Source organism: Urocampus carinirostris, chromosome 12 (assembly GCF_059441175.1).
Source record: "Urocampus carinirostris isolate Australia breed hairy pipefish chromosome 12, RoL_Ucar_1.0, whole genome shotgun sequence".
In the NCBI taxonomy this organism is placed as follows: domain Eukaryota; kingdom Metazoa; phylum Chordata; class Actinopteri; order Syngnathiformes; family Syngnathidae; genus Urocampus; species Urocampus carinirostris.
In genome coordinates, this window is record NC_142360.1 from 24,244,023 (window position 1) to 24,262,499 (window position 18,477).

Genomic DNA, 18,477 nt, shown 5'->3' on the forward strand with positions numbered 1-18,477 from the left:
CTGGAGCCCATCCCAGCTTTGGGCAGTTGACAGGGGACACCCTGAACTGGTTGCCAGCCTGTCGTGGGGTACACAGAGACAGACAACCATTCACTCGCTCATTCACACCTCGGGACAATTCGGACTGTCCAATAAGCCTTTTTGGAATGTGAGAGGAAACAGGAGTGCTCGGAGGAAACCCATGCAGGGAACAGAAACAGACTGGACTTGAACCCTAAACCTCTGCACCGTTGGACTGCATACTAACCACCCAGCTGCTGTGTCGCCCTAACAGTGCGTGAAAAAGAAAAACACAATTGGTGTTTTTTTAGCTATTGGTTTTGAAAGCAACTATCATTAGCGAGGCTTTTGAAATAAGAGTAAACCAACCACATGATTGCCTCGCTACTTTGCCGGTGTTAGTAACCTTTGGGATATCATAAATGCTCATCAAAATACACTAAGAACTGGACTCCTGCAGGAGCCTTCCCACAAATCTTACTGAATACGCTTCAAAAGCTGACTTTGATCATGTGTGTGCTTGCGTGCGAGGTTTTCCTGGCATGCAGCCACTGAATCGTCAGTAAAAGTGTTTGATGTGGAGATTTTCTCACCAGGTAGTGTAAAAAAAAGGATAATTTAATGATTTATTATGGAGTCTCAGCGTGTGCATCCGTGAAGGAGGCGAGAATGGAATGATAGAAGGTCGATTCTTTTTTTAAGATACGTTTCTTTTAGTATTTCGTTGAGGCATATGGTTAGATCTGTTAGACTTTATAATACGTCTGATTGAAATTACAATTTACATTGTACGTTATACTGTATACATTTCCATTCATTAACCAGCTGTCAGAGTGTATACTGTCATTGAAATTTAACCCCTGCTGCATAAAAACTTCATAAATCATTGTTTATCTTCCTTAAGTCCTTAAGTATTTTGAATTGCTGAATATTAATCGAAAGTAATTAGGGGTGGACAAGGTTCATCTACAGAAGTAGTGTCGAGAACCGGAACAGGAGGAGAACCCAAAAGCGTGATGTTTCTCACACAAGCTTTTATTTTAGGGGAAATGGGGCAGCCATGCCCGTTAACCTAAACGCCGGTGATTCGGCGATCGTTGGGCGGTAGATGGGATCGATACCGGACAGGACAGGACAGTCAAGATTGATATCAAAACTGTATATCGAAATAAAACAGGACAAACTAGACCGAAAAGAAACTGGAGATCGATATTAAACAGGACTAAATAGTTGGGAACAATACCGTACAGGAAAAGCAAACAGGAAACCGGAGTCTATACCCACGTCTTGCGGGAGCAGAGGTTTAATTTAATTAATTTAATTTCCTTTGTATTGTCATTATTTGTAACAATGTACACAGAACGAAATGTCGATACACCTGACCCGTTGTAGCCGCAGCCAACAGAGGGCGCCGCCATTTTACCAATGTTATAAGTCTTAGGTATGACTCGGCCGAGGCGCGAACCAGCGACCTCCCATGTCGACAGACTGAGAAAGGGTGAGTGAGAGCACTGAGCATAAATAGAAGGGAAACCAATCTGTCAACGAGCCGCAGCTGGCGCCACAGGGGCGGGCCCAATTGGGCGCCATGGCAACCGTGACATTGCTTTTTTAAACATTATTGTCTTTAAAAATTGAATTGAAAAAAGTATTACAGGAAAAGTGTGTATTATAAGACCACTGGGTGTTGCTGTATGGTGTAGTGCTGTGGTTTCCAACCTTTTCAAGCTGATAACTTTTTGTTATGTATTATCGTAAAGTGTACTGTTTGATATGCATTTCTAAAATAACGTATCTTGTTATTAATAATTTTTACTACATCATTACGAAGCAAATAATTGGAAGTAAGGTTAAATAGACCTGCCCAACCATTAAAACGTACATTTAACTAGAAAATCACAATGATTCAGCAATTTTCAGAACAGGACCGCCGGTGCCTCATCTGTCCTTGGGCCTGGTGCCCGTGGGCATTACGTTGGAGACCCACAGTGTAGTACAACTTATAACGAGTACTGTATATTTTGGACTACGAGTCGCAGTTTTTTTTTAAGTTTGGCCAGGGGGGCCTAACATATAATTTTTCCTCCTTAATTATGCATTTTGGGCTGGTGCGATTTATACTCCATAGCGTTTAATATTCTGCAAAATTTTACTTAAAACCACAAAGGAGAACACATACTACGGAAACTTAAAAAGTGACCAATATGCACAATTTTTACTTTTCATTGTTTTCCAGCAGCAAGATGATGGACAAATATATCAGCTCCCTTTAGGTGAGGCTCATGCTATGTAAAATGAACGCTAATCCTTCAATTTATAAGTATTTAAAAAAATCCACGTTTATGTAATAGATCATGTGTTTTTACTAATTATTTAAATCAATATTGTTTCTTTTTTAAGAGAAACAAAAAACCTTTAATTTGACAAAAAAAAAAAACACATGAACTATTATACCAACGTTATTAAAAAAATTGAATAAAATCATAGGTCAAGATATTTGTATTTATTTTACATGGTACAATCTCTACCTAGAATTTGTGCCAATGTTTTTCCGGCATCTTGCTGCTATGCTGTGCTCTGTGGCACTGGTTTTCATTTGCATTAGACAATGCAATGCCATCAAGTGGTCAAATATTACAAAAACTAAATAAAATCATAGGTCAAGAAATCTGTATTTATTTTACATGGTACAATGTCTACCTAGAAGTCGTGCCATGATTTTTCGGCAACTTGCAGCTATGCTGTGCACTGTGGCACTGGTTTGCATTGGCATTAGACAATGCAATGCCATCTAGTGGTCAAATATTACAAAAACAAAATAAAATCATAGGTCAAGAAATTTGTATTTATTTTACATGGTACAACGTCTACCTAGAAGTCGTGCCACGATTTTTTGGCAACTTGCAGCTATGCTGTGCTCTGTGGCACTGGTTTTCATTGGCATTAGACAATGCAATGCCATCTAGTGGTCAAATATTACACACTTAAATTAAATCAATATTTTCAAAGGGAGAAACTGAATAATGCACAAGACAAAAACACTTAAAATATGCAAAACAAAATGATATGATCAGAAAATTATTTTGTGGCGAATGACGGGGCGACTAATGAGCAAATAATTGTTTGCAGAGCACTGTTGCATCTAGAACAGACAATGAATTTCAAATGGATTTGCGTGAGAAAATGCCACATTCCTTGAAATGCACTTAAACGAAAATGCTGAATGACTAGGCACTCATTACGTCAGACATGACTCGATACTTTATTGCTTGTAAAAATGCGAAGGCTGTTACAGTCAAGCCTACGATGAAACAATCGTGTCCATTACGCTTAGGCCCCAAAACGACTCGTGTACAAAATATAAGAGGTGTGTGTTGCATATGTATGAGCGTTTGGGGGCGGTGGGTGGCGCGTTCGTTTAACAAAATGAATAGCTCTCGGACTAAATGAAATTTCAGCTTGAATTAAATGATGGGAAGTGGTCTCGATGTGTGCTACCAGATCACCGTGGGAGTGCAATATTGCTAAAAGGCTTTTAGAGGATTAATTTATGTTTTCTTCTTCCAGCCTGGGTTTTCTTCTTCCCCAGATTCAGGGACCTATAAACCTAAGTGTTCCCCTTTTGTTGGCATTTAGTGTTTCAGGAGAGTAAGTTCAGTATCGTTGCTTTAGTGTAGAAACAACATAGATTTCGCTTTGATGTATAATTAAGAGGTAGTGATGAAATTGTTCATAGTAATGAAAACCCTACTACAAATACCGGCAGGTCGGTTGACATGCATACAATAATCAAGTGAACAGAATTACCCAAATCAAAATCCAGTGTAGAATTATTCCAAAAGAATGACCCAAATGAATAACCCATATATTGGCAATTTGGGTTATTTTTTACAAAAATCCTTGACAAAAAGTCTACCTAAAAGTAGTTAACTACCAAAACCAACACCAGAAGTTTTGAACCTTAAGTTCACTTTGACCTTTTTTGACTTAACAGTTTTTAGAGTGTGCAAGTCATATTTAAATATCTTTGATTTTAGATTCGAGGCTTGAGTTTTTGTGGACTAAGTCAAAGTATAGTAAATCATCGCAGTTAAAGGGGAACATACAAGACCGTGAAGTAGTGACGCACCATCATAAAAACTTGTAACCAAAAAGCCAATATAACACAGAATTGCAGTTGAATGGTCTTTATTGTCATTAGACAAAGTACAGAATTGGAGAACTTCTTTCAGCATAAGAAAGCGATTTAGAGAGCGACTGGCTAGCTGCATGCTAGCTGCATACTAGCTGCACATTTGATGCATGCTAGCGGCAGGCTAGCTGCACACTAGCTGCACGCTAGAATCGGGTATCCTCAAATGCCCCAGGTACCCGATGGTCAAGATACAATAGCTCCGAATGTAACGGTCTTCCACGAGTTGCAGCTCTAAGTCATTCGTTTCATGGGTAATGGATCTGGCTATGGTGAGATACAGGCTCGACAGGGGTGGCTTGTGAGGGTTGTTGGGAAACCTAGCCAAAGTAGGCTGGACCGGCAGCATCAATATTGCTTTCTCCTCCGGTGTTGCCTCTGTCCCATTCCGGACACTATAGCAATCCACAGAGCACCATGTATATGAGCTCTTTTGACTTTACTCAGAGTCCGATTAAATTGATGAGTTTATTTCTATTGAAATTAGCCGCTTAAAGCTAACTGTCGCCATGTTTTGCAGTTTGTTTTGGTGGCTACATCGACTGGTGAACCAACCACACGTTAAACAGCCTACACCTGCCTGTCACAGTCATGCACAGATGATGTTACCCACCCATTACAAACACATACAACCTGCCCCCGTGATAGCATTTGTCATCTGCTGTCGGATGCACAATACAATCCATGATATGTTGATATCAATGACAATAAAGACAATTAGATTTAAAATCCGCGAAGCAATGAACCAGCACTTCGCTTTAAATAGCGAGGGTTTACTGCATACTAATGCCATCATTTTGGATCTTCTTCTCTGTAAGACAAATCCCTGCTAGTGAAGCAATCAGAGCCTGAAATCAGTCCAGCACACAAAGCGTCCGGGCATTACACTAATCAATTCGTTATGCAAACAATTTGATTTGGCAATCCACCAGCTGAAATTGCACGCCCAGGCAACGGAAAACTTTCCAGTCAACGGCTTGTCAGTAAAAAGATTCATGGAAGGCAATTAAAGCGCTTGCGCTGATGACTGGCATTTAGTTAAAGTATAACAGTAAAGTGAGCCATCCAGGGTAATGAATCCTTCCATTTTCCTGATTCATAACAATAAAACCTGATAACCTTGATGATGATAACCAAAGTTATAATGATATGAAATTTTGTTTTTACCCCACAAAGTTCTGCAAGCATGCTGGATGTCTTAGAGCAGTGGTTCTTGACTGGTCTGACTTGAATACCCTTCATTCCACCCTTATGACAAGGTGTGACCCAAATCAAGAAAAGATAATCCACTTCTCAAATTTATCGAATTAAAGGATTGTGCAGTTTAAAGTAGGAATAGTACAATATATTCACTTCTTTTACAAAAAACAAATGAGCAGCAAAACCAAAATGACTACAAATACCATATATAGTTTAATATAAGCGTGCATTGCATACAAGCAACCCACTAAAACTTTTTTTTTAAATAACCGCATACTAAAATAAGTTCATACCCAAAATATCAAAAAAACATGTATGTCATGATTACTGATGTGACTCTTTCAAAACATGGGTTCTGATTGGCTACCTGTCATTATTTGAACTCAGTCCTGTCATTCCCATGTGGTCAGTCCGTCTGCAAACCTCTGTTTTTCAAGGCAAGCCTTTTTCGACCCCTGACTCCCGTCTGTCCCGTTTTTGCTCCCGTTTGTTTCCAGCTACGACCCGTTTGTATCCCGACCACGTCTGATCTCCTGTCCCGACTCACGACCCGTTTTTGATCCCAACCACGTATGCTCTTCCGTCCCGACTTGTGACCCGTTTTTTTTTTATCCTGACCGCGTTTTTACTCTCCTTTCCCGGTTTTCCGTCCCTGACACCGCCATCGCTCGCTACGGAAGATCCACTTCCGTGTTCGGATCACAATCCGAGCACGAGAGCGATTTTCTTCCCGCCTCCTGCAAACACCGGATCGTAGGCGCAGCCCTTCCTCTTTCCTTCAATAAAACTTGTGGTAAACGTTACGCAAGTGGGTCCTGTTTCCGTTCTGGTCCTGACAATGTACCTAAACGATAATTACTCAATTGTTGTAGACAATAAACATCAACATACTGGGGGGAAAAAAGCAACATATATTATATTTTAAAACCGTTTTCTGTAACCTCAAGGAGTTTTCAACTTATTTTCTTTTTCGACTCGACGCTTGTTGTCACTGTTTACCATATCGCCTTTTCACTTATGTTCTCAGGACCCATTATTATGGGCAGAAAGGTGAAAATAAACAAACAAAATGACAATAAAATGAGATCTGGTCCCTCTCAAACATGCTAATTGAGTGAACAGGAAGAAGAGATAGAAAAGGGCATTATTTAACGTGACCCTCTATTTTTTTCTTCTTCTTGCAATTATGTTCCAGGGTAAAGGCCCGCAACCCACTTCTGGGTCCTGACCCACCAGGTGAGAAACGCTGGTTTACATGGTAAGACTTAAAAACTGTTGACTACACGATCGTTTTAAATGTGAAAGGTGTGGTGTGCACGCGCACAAAACAATCAACACATAACGAGCGAATCATTTCACTTACCTGATTGTCAACCCTGAGTGAGAAATAAATACTAGCTAAAAAAGGGAATAGTTACTTTAGAGATCTATTGTTTTTCTTTCAAGAGGCTAAATCTGCCCTTTTTTCAAATACTGTACAGCATCAGCAAACGAACCAATTTGCACATGCTTTCAAGATTGTGTAAACAATGGCCAAAGAAAAGGACTTTAATGTACAGTAAAGAAAATGTATTTGAGGTAGGCAAACAATCCTATTGTCAACTAAAAATTTTCACATTGTGATATTTGATTGTTGGGCATCATATATTTATAGATGTATTGATCATTAAAACAAGTAACATTCAATAACCGCAGTAAATGGGAATGGGTTTCAACATATTACTCTGTTAAATTGTAAACTGTAATTACTCCGAGCTGGTAATAATTCTACTCACAACACATTTAGGCGTGAAAATCCCTGAAAATTAGCATCCCACTGAGTTTCAATTTGAATTTCCAATGAAGGACTCCCATGTGCCACATAATGGAGTTATTATTTGGCAGACGTGCATAGCATCTACAGTGCAGCTCACTTCATAATACGTGGTCAATGCATCCATATGAGGGGATTTCTTGTGAAACTTGAAAAAATAATCTAATTGTTATGAGGTTTTTGTTGAGTTAGGTAAAATAATCAGTACTCACAAAAGTACTTCCTTTTTGATTCTTAATTATAAAAAATAGGACAATTTTACAACTGAACAATATGAATGTGTCATCTAATCGGTCTGTACAACACAAAACATTGTTTCGTATATCGTACCATATAGAAGGAGTATTGTACTATATAATTATTGTACTATATATGGTACTACATAAGAATGAAGGAATTTTGTACTGGGACTCATTCTTATTTTTCTCCCTCACCATCTTAGATGTCCTCATATAATTGATTTTCCGATTTTCCTGCTGGGTTCAAGTCCAGCTACCAGTCTTCCTGTGCGGTGTTTGCATGTTCTCACCACGTTTGCATGGGTTTCCTCCAGGAATTTATTTTGCTAAATATTAAACGACATCAATATTAATTTGTCTTGTTTTTTTACTTCTAGGAGGCAGTGGATATTACAGACTGTTTTTTCATGTGCAGCCTTAGAGGAATACAGATTAATGTATTACTGATTGATTGATATATTTTCACATTAATTCTGAATGTTTGATTTAATTTCCAGATCTTATCTTGTGAAGGGAATTATAAAAAATGGAGTGGAAGGTTTTTTTCAGAACTTTTTTGTGGTAAACCTGACTTTGCCCAACCTCACCCTAAGCCGAGCTTTGGAAACCCCTGAGTAAATTGAGTTTGAGACCCCTGTTGTCACACAATCAATTTGTCTCCTGCCATGCTACTAAAACACAAAGCAAGTTTCTCTGTTTTATTTGTTTGTTAGTTTACATTCACTGCATGGTAAAATCAAATCAAAACAGAAAGAATAAACTATGCATATCTAGTGAATGAATCAAACTTCTTCAAAGTAGTGAAAAAAGCAAATGAATAAGAAATAAAACTCCAAATTGAATCTTTTTTTTAACTCAAATAAAGATGTCATGTGGATTCCGTTTAGTGCTTAATAAAGACTATTCTGATTATTATTCACAAAGAAGAAAGTAAACCAGTCATAGATAGCAGTGCTGGGCCAGAGGGGGTGGGGGGGTGTTTGCAGGCATTCTCAGCTGTCCTAAAAACGTCTGAATCGTGTGGTTGTAATTATATTTTATCTATCAACTCTGATGAAAAATTTCAAAATTGTCCGTCAGTTTCCTGTCATTGCTTTTCCCTTGTTGTGCTTCTTCCAGATGGACACTCTCATAATCAAGCATTTAACCAGTTTCATGTCAGCCATTAGTTGTTTCTAAGCTAATATACATGGAAGCCTTCACCAAAAAAAAAACCCCAAAAACTCAAGACCATGTACGGTAAAATCAATCTTCGAGAAAGCTGTTGGTAAAGCCTTCAAGATTTTAAGTTTGCCAATAAATGCCTACCCGGAGGCCTTGAGAAACGTCACCGGTCTCACAAGCTATTGGCTAGGGTGTGGGAATCCAGCTAAGCAATTGGCTAACAGCTGTTAAACTTAAAGAGAGCGGGCTGCTCAAGAAAATAATACCGGTGTGTCGATTCAATAGCGAAAGGTCAAACAACTCAGAACAAGCAAGCATTTCGCAAGCCGGAAAATGTTTTGTACTCCACTTTCAGCCTAGAGGTAAGCTCTTAAGCCTGAGCACAAGCCTGACGTGATCCCAATTTTTGGCCAGCCAGGCCTAAAATGTCAAATGTCAATGTCATTATGTTTGGGTCGGGCTATGCTTCTTTCTCGCTGATTTTTTTTTTCATTATTATTATACTCCCATCATTGTTCTTTGTTGTATATTTTTATACAGTCTTGATTAACTCAGAATTTTGAGACAAAAGACAGGTTTTATGTGTCACCCAACCATTCTTTATACTGAACGGCTTCAAGCACAGAAATTTTGTTGGATTTATCACTCACTGTTTCGTTGAAAGTTGCAAGGCCCATTCCACCTAACATCAAATTATTCCTAATTTGCATTGTCATTTTTAAAGTTTATTTTATGTCAGACACACTACTAATGCTATTCTCATGATCCTGCACACAGGTTCCTATTTTTTTCTGGTTTTGCTACCTCTTTCTCTTGCTTAACCGTACCCCATTTAGTCACTTACTTCTGGGTTCTAATTTCCACCCCGCAGTCCACAGTTGTTGTCACTTGTCTTGATTTCCTCAAGGTTTTCCCTCCTATAACAACTCTCCTTCATCACTAAATAAGCACCCTCTCCATCTATTGCAACAAATAAACATGACGTAGCTCTGTGCTAGTTTGTCGTCCTTCTCGTCACGTTCCAAGCACTCTTGTATCAGCTCCTTGTAATTACAGAGAACCAAACTCTTTCCTGCTCTTCAAGATCACGAGTACTGCCAGATCAACTCTTGGACTGTCGCCTTTGCTGCTTGGGTCTGCTGGAACACCGAACCTTTGCCTGCCTTTTGGATTACGATTGTTGCCTCTGGCGTGCTAGACATTGTCGCATCACTGCCAGACTTTCGGTGTACCCAACACTACCTGAATAAAGGACCACCATTGATAGTCTGAATCCGTGTTTCTGCATTGTGTTTCCACTTCGCCCTGAGAGTGTTCCTGACAGCTACCTGCAATTCTGACCGTGACATTTTCTAAAGCTCTGTTTTACAAGAAAACTCTCAACAAATGTCTTTTTTAACTTTACATAAATTGTTTTAAAACTTTCTTGGGTATGACTATGCAAATTGATCCACTGTGACAATAACGAAGCAGGAAAGCACCATTACTAATTGAAAATAAACAGTGATGCGGCAAAACCATAAAACACACTAACTTTGAACAAAAGGCCAAAGAGAAAACTTTGAATTTGCAGCGTAGACATGTAAGGTAGGGACCAAAAGAAAAGCCTGCCGATACCACTTTTGCAACGCCCCAGGTCAAAAACACAAATGTGTCCCAAAGAGAGGGAACGCAAATACTTGAGTGTGGCACGAGGAGGACGGAGCACAGCACTCAGCGAGCACAAAAAATGGCTTTGTTGCCGAGTGTATTGCACAGTACACACAAATGGCGAGGTTGCTCTGCCTGGAGAAGAAAGAGCTTTCGAAATTGATGCTCGCTCAGAAGGCGGCGACGGCCACTGACAGCAACTCCATCATTGTTTGATTATTCATCACCGCCACGGGTCATGTATGATGAAAGCTGCTGACTGACAATTACCGTAAAGGAAAATCTCCTTTCTCCTGCCACATGGTTCATACTTTCTTTTCTAACTAAAATTCGAGCCCTTCACTGGCACTTTCAAGGTTAAAAGTTTTTTCTTGTGGTACATTTTATACCTCGTGTATTCTCGGTCTGTAAGATGATCTCATTTTCTAAGGATGGCTGTTCCTGTGACACTCACTCAGCAGTGAATCCTACAAAAATATATTTAAAATTCCACAGACAAGACTATTTTACGTGGCTATAAATTACTTGAAAAAGGCACAGTTCTACGGTCTTGGGAACCTCCTGTGTGGGTTCAAATCCAGCTTACTGTGCGGAGTTTGTATGTTCTCCCCGTGCTTGCGTGGGTTTCCTCCGGGCACTTCGGTGTCCTCCCACATTCCAAAGACATGCATTTCAGGTGGATTGGCCGGTCCAAATTGTCCCTAGGTGTGAGTGGGCGAGCGAGTTGTCTGTCCCTGTGTGCCCTGCGATTGGCTGGCAACCAGTTCAGGGTGTCCCCTGCCCACTGCCCGATGATTGCTGGGATGCAGCACCCCCGCGACCCTACTAAAGATAAGCGGTGCAGCTAATGAGATGAGATGAGATGAGATGAGATGAGATGACAAACTTGAACTCAGATTTGGTTTTCTTTCTCTCTCCTACTCACTCAATACTGCTCAAGATTTGAGTATCATGATGGGTCTAGATTTTTTTTAACATTTAATAATGCAGTTTTTGCATAGTGTCACTGGTATGTAGTTCAGAAACTATGGAAAACATATCAACCATAAAAAGACCACACTACAAATAGTCATTAAAGTTGTATTAAAACAGGAAAAAGCCAACCATCTCCATTTGATTTGTAACAAAGTTCTTCTTATGAAGCTTTTTATCTGAAATCAAGGTCAAAAGATTTGACCCACAACTGCATAACAGTTCCTCCTCAATCAAATTATCTCTCACTTTCATTTATCTTTTGAGTGTCTGATCACAACTGACGTGGCTCCCTGAGGTGCAACCACTCCCGTCACCCCCTTTTCCTTCTCATGTCCCGCCAACACACAAGAACAGTATTCTGTCATTAATGACATTTCTAAGTAATGTGTCCACTCTAGTGATGGGTTTAAAGTACTTTCAAGTGAAGTGAAACATAAAAAAGTTGAAATAATTGATCAGAAGATTTGTGCACCACATCATACTCCTAGCTTGATGAAAAAAAAAGAAGCTGGTCCCCACATTTGCAGTAGGAGATGTTTTTCGATGGGCTCTGCTTCTATTGCCACAAGACCACATTAGCTTACTGCAGTTTTTTTTTAACCCATGTGAGGTGAGACCTGGTTTTCTGTGCCACAAGAGATGTCCAATTTTATCTTACTAGAAAGCCAACCATTATTTAGTATCTTTCAGATGAAGTTATTATCTTTCACATAATTTTGCTCATCGATCCATTATATACTCCATATTCAAAGGCCAGGTGACTGGGGCAGCAGCCTCAGCAGGGAAGCCCAGACCTCCCTAGCCCCATCTACTCCGTCCAGCTCAGGGGTCTGCTAAAGATGATAATGAAGATTATGAAGACCAAAGAACACACCAGGTGTGTCCAAGATAAAATTGTGAAAACGGTGATGGGAAGATGGATGGAGCCAAATACAGGGCTATTCTGGCAGAAACTCTGTTGGAGTCTGCAAAACACCTGATAATGGGGCGCAGGCTGAACAACCATCAGGACATAAACCAAAATTATGGTTGGAAACTATAAAACTAGCGAAAAAAGGTGTTAGAATGGTCATGTCAAAGTCCAGATATATAGATGTATAGATATATAGATAAATATATAGATATATACCGTATTTTCCGCACTATAAGGCGCACCTAAAAGCCTTTATTTTTTTCAAAAGCTGACCATGCGCCTTATAATACAGTGAGCCTTATATATGGAACAATATTAAGTCGCAAAGTCTTGCAACTAAAGCAAGCAGCCGCCGAAGGCAAAGTCGTCCGCGGTGTATGCTGGGATTTATATACCGGCGTTTCATTTCCTAACCAATGTGTCAATCATCATTTGAATCAGTCACTATTGGCTAAAGTTATTCGGAGGTAAAGAGGGCGGATCCTTTTTATCATTTACAGGCTCGCATAGGCTAAACAAAGCCTGCAATTGGCCGAAAAAGATGAATGTGAGTCACAGGTAGGGTTGCACTACGGCATAGAGAAAACATGTTTAACTATTCTGTATTTGTGAATATTTTACTCTCCTGGATTTACTACACTCACGGTATTAAGAAGACCATGGTTACGAGAAGGCTGCAAGAGAACTTAGGTGAGCTATGCGTATTTATATTTTCCCGGTATCTTGTTTTAGAACGATCTTGATGTTTCTGTGATGAGTCTATTTTTAAACTAAATTCAATTCAAAGTGTTTATTGTCATATGCACAGTAAAGAACCCGGTTTCCCTGCACAATAAAATTCTTACTTTGCTGTCCACACAGTTGCCAGCAAAAAATAAAATGGAAACTAAGAAATGTTTGTTTGGTGACATCGTACGGACACTGCATCCGCACGTGTCTACGAGACGGAATGTTAAGGGGGTAATAAGTTTGACTGAACTATCTGACTGTTTTGTCGACGTTCCCATTGTAGTGCCTTATAATCCGGTGCGCCTTATGTATGGAAAATATAGGACCAAAAACTATTTTTTGGGGGGTGCGCCCTAAAACCCGGTGCGCCTTATAGTGCGGAAAATACGGTAGATAAATATAACGATATAGATAGGTAGATAGATAAATATATAGATATATATATATATACATATAGAGAGAGATACATAGATATATAGATATAGATAGGTATATAAATATATATCAATAGGTATAAAGATATGGATAGATGGATGGATGGATGGATGGATAGTTGGATGGATCAATGAGTGTAGGCTGTGAGGGAATCTATCACAAGTTGAATATGATGTCATTTGAGGAGACAGACGAACAGATGCAGGGTGTTTTGGGCCGTTGGACAACAAACCATTAGGTGGACGGGGAAGCAGAGAAATAAAAGTGACGGTCGTTTGGGAGGAGCCCTCTGCGCTGAGGTCTCACATAAAACCCTCCGATCACTCCTGAAGCATTTATGTTTTGCTTGCAGATAAAGCTGACCTCACGACACACTGTGGACAGCTCGCATTGGACCTCTGGGCCTGGGGGAAGACATGTTCAGAGTGTCCCTGTAACAAAAGACTTGAAAAAAATATGTCAAATGTCGGCATTTTAGTTCAACAATATATTCTTGGAGGCAGCGATGTTATAAACAGTCTAGGTTAAAAGTTCATCTGCCTCTGTAGGCTGCCAAAAGAGGAAAACTGTATAACTTCTGGAGAAATGTAGTCATTAGCAGGGCTATATTGCATCCAGAGGTATACTATTATGTGTCAAGTGTATTTTCAATAAAATGGCACACAGGTAAAAGGATGCAAAAACATTTATTTTTAACACCGAAGCCACCTTCTATAAACCTACTTCAGATTATTGACTGGGCATGTAACACATAAATATAATTTTGCATATAATGGATGCTTTATGCCAAAACACAAAAGCAACAATATGATTAAGGTGCTGTATTTGAGTCACATCAGGAGGCTTCTTCTGCTAGTAACCAAACAGTATTGTTTTATATGAGGTAGCAAACCCTTACAAAACAAAAAAACACCCAAAAAAATCGTCTAGGAGAGGGATGGGTGCCGCCAGGCTTTATTGACACCAGCTTGGTAGCCTAGATGGTAGGGCGCCCGCTCCAAGAATGGGAGGTCGCTGGTTCAAGCCTCGGCCGAGTCATACCTAAGACTTACAACATTGGTACTCATTGCCTCCCTGCTTGGCGCTCGGCATTAAGGGTTGGAAATGGAGGGTTTGGTCACCTAACGACTCCCAACACAGCAGTTGGGTCTAAAATAGCGGCGCCCTATTTGGCTGTGGCTGCATTGTCTCGCTACAGTTTAACTGTACGGGTCAGGTGTACCGACATTTCGTTCTGTGTGCATGGTTACAAAGAATGACAATAAAAGTAAATTCTATTCTCCTTTCTATTCTTGACCCAAGACACACAGCAGTAAGTGGTTTCCCTCCAACACCCTAGCGGTTAAGAGATCCATGAAGAATAAATTTGCCTAATGCAAAACATGCATGAAAAAACTGTCTACATCATTGTCAGTTTCAGCCAATAACTTTGCTGTTGTTTGATTTCCACACCCTTTAGTATGAAACTGCGTAGGAGATTAAATAAAGACAAATAGCTCAGGGGAGAGCTTTTAGAACAGATTTGGGAGTGTAAGATTGTTCCTCCATTATTTTTTGTACATAATGCTAAAAAAGTGTACATTAGTTAAAAAAACACAATTTCTCAATCAGTCCAAGACAACACATAAAATTTGTTATTTGTGTAGAATGCATATGCATTTTTTTCTTTTACAAGATAGTCTACTCTCCTAGACCAGAATGACGTTGAATGATAATCCATCATCAGTCAGGTAGGTTACCTCAGATGTGAAAACAACCCCAAAAAGTTGACTTTGCATGTTTGGTTTTGCTGACTCACCAGAAAGACATTCTATTCTCCCAGGCCAGGATCACGATATTTCACAAATAGGTCACTGTAGAAAAAGGGAAAAGTGAAATTCCACCGAGAATTAGTTGTGTGCCTCAACGCGGGCGACTCTCTGATGGTGCACAGCCCTTTTAGTTATAAATGTTATCATTGTTGTGGTTAATACAGTTTCTATTATTTTAGAAAAGGTACATACATGTTCAATGTCGCCTTTGGGCTGGGTCGTGATAATATTGTCAGACAACCAGGGCTCAGAGTTTGTACGGGTGCTTTAAATCCTTAAAAATACTTCAATTTTAATGTTGTTTTTAAGGGTTTAAAAGTGCTTGGATTTTGGGTCAAGTGGTTGTAAATCTTAGAAACAGTCTTGGAAAAGTCTGCTTTAAAATGACACCAACTCCTCTCTGGTGGCTTTGCTTTGCCGTTGCAGCTGTCATTAGTTTGTACGGAATACGGAAACGCTAAATCTCCTGCCCGCTGCTATCAATAAACAGCAGCTTGCACACCCCGACGGAGCTTTTATCGTCGCCGGCAACTTTATTCGGGCATGTTTAAGGACTGTACTTCCCAAATTCATTCAATACGTGGACTGAGCAATTAGGGAAAAAACACTGGACCGTGTGTACAGTAAGATCAAACATCCAGTTGGATCTGCCCATCTCTGTCTGTCCCTCACCCCCTCATACACCCCCCCGGAGGAAAACAAAACCTATACAACAAAGACAGTACAAACATCTTCTACATTTATCTCTTTGTTTTCCTTATCCTCACTGTAAAATGTGGACCTGGAGTTCCACGTTCAATTTCGTTGACACAATATATTACATGTTGTAACAATGACAATAAAGGTATATTCTATTCTATTCCCTATTGTCCTAGGAAGCGCCATCGCCCCCTACAGGTCATGCCCCAGAGGACAAGTGCATGCTACACCTAAACAGCCCACAATAAAATGTGTGATAGTGCAAGGATTGCGTATCAATTATGGACATTTATTAAAAGCCATGCAAAAAAAATAAGGTAGTGCTGCCCAGTGTTAACTGGAACTGAAGAAAATGGAAAATAATCTTTAAAAGTCCTTGAAATGTGTTTTAATTTGTCTATGAAATATATATCAGAACACTGCAAGCCGTGGTACAGAAAAGGTTGCCGACGAATGTACAGTAAATTCCGGACTATAAGCCGCTAATTTTTTCCCAAATGTTCAACCCTGCGGCTTATTCAGTGTTGCGGCCTATTTATGTATTTTTATAACAGCCGTCAGCGGCGCTCGAGTGCAAAAGGTAAGATTTAGACCGGTGGAATATATGCGAGTGTGTTGCTAACATGTTTTTGAATAAAGGAGCGCATATGGAGCAGGTTTTCATCCAGGATATATCTATCCCTACAGTGAAGCATGGTGGTGGCAGCATCATATGACAAAGGCTATATGACAAAGTCTCTTTCCCATAATGGGGAAGACGACTTTAATGATGTCAGTTATAAGGAGGAAAATGAGCACGGTTTACCATGATTTTTACAAGTACTGAATTTATTTAACAGACCCATTCCTGGAGTTGCAAGCGTGTTCCTAGTAGTGTTTTGCTACCCTTCACAGACACGGTTTGCGATGAAAGTTATAATATTATTATTAAAGCTTTGAAAACGTTCTCGGTGTACCGTCTTTCTTTGTAAATATGTGTAACCATGAATAATATGTATTTCCAACTGTATATTTTTGTAATGTATTTATTTTAGAGACTTATTCTGATATGTTTGCCACGGGCGAATGAAAAAGAAGGGGCGAATACAACAGGGGCTGATGGGAAGAGTAGTAAAGGTGAGACGTGTTTGTGGACGCAGCGGACAATAGTCTCATCTCATCTCATTAGCCGTACCGCTTATCCTCAGGCAGGGGACACCCTGAACTGGTTGCCAGCCAATCGCAGGGCACACAGGGACAGACAACTCATTCGCTCATTCACACCTAGGGACAATTTGGACCGGCCAATTCACCTGAAATGCATGTCTTTGGAATGTGGGAGGAAACCGGCGGACAATAGTGGACATATATTTTTCCCACCCTTACCTTTGGAAATATACATCTTTTTTCCTTGGATTATTTTCAACGAGACCCGGACTCTGCAGGTCTGCGTCATATCTTAAGTACTGGTATCATTTTACGTTCAATTTGTCGGCTGTTGTTTTTGCACTAACAAAGATGTTATGACTTTGGCTAGGACCTTAGCTTGGCCTTATGGCTGATAATAAGTGTCCCGGCCCCTAGGCTTTGTAGCGTATTATGAACTGACCGATAACGGATAATGGACAATGAATAACGAAGATAGAACAATAACCCTTAACCGGGAGATGGAATTAGAGCTTGCTCTGTCCACTCCACGCACCGGCCCGGTATCGCATTACCTCCGGGCACGGTGCATTCGCACTGAGCGCTGCTTGGCTCTGTGGCTAGGACCTTGACTCAGCCTCTTGGGTGGGAGCAAGTGTCTCGGTCCCTTGGCTGTGTAGCGTATAATGATTTGACCAATAATGGATAATTGATAAAGAATATAGAACAATAAACCTTACAAAATCCCCCCTTGGGTACAACTGCGGGACGCAAAGTCGGGTTTGGGTCAATTTCGTGATTGTGTTACATGTTTTAATGTGGGCGTATGCGGCTTATATACAGGTGCGGCTTGTGTAAGTACAAAGGCGGTTATTCTCTTAAAATGTGGTGGGTGCGGCTTATAAGCAGGTGCGCTCTGTAGTCCGGGATTTACGGTACAAACATTTTAATCAACCACTGGAAAAATGTAAAGAGAAAAGATCATCACTCATTCCATACAAATTCCTCCCTCATTCCTGATCTCATTCCACAGCCAAACCCTACCATACTCAACTTCTACTTAAAACAATACAGCAGTTGTAATCAAGGCTTGATTTTGGCCTCGGCAAGGGATAATTAATTAGCTGGACAAGACTGGCAGATGCAATCAGGTCGTCTGCAATGGCTAGCTAACATGTAAATGAGCACCAGCATTGGCTGAGCACCTAGCTTGGCATGTCAGAATGCGTACAGCTGGCGCAATTTGGATGTTCAACCTGCTCGCAGTAAGCATTGTTGACAACACCCACTGCCTTGTCCTTTTTTTTTTTTTTGTTAATTTATAAATATTACATGAGGCACTCTTAGACGGCTGATATTTATAAGATATATAGTCCCGCATAGCTTAGGGGCATTCTACAGATGCCAAATATATTTCATCTGAGCACTAAGGATTGCAAAGGAGAGATGTAGCCAGTGTGAGAGGTGACTGGAATGCTAGGGTGTATGCATGTGTAAAAAATATCAAAAATCGGGAAAAAAAAGAACCCTCG

The 18,477-nt window shown here is 40.1% G+C and overlaps 1 pseudogene; it reads left to right on the plus strand.

The window, feature by feature from the left end:
- Window positions 1-17,340: 17,340 nt before the first annotated feature.
- LOC148355283 (U2 spliceosomal RNA) lies at window positions 17,341-17,542 on the plus strand (annotated as a pseudogene).
- Window positions 17,543-18,477: the final 935 nt, after the last annotated feature.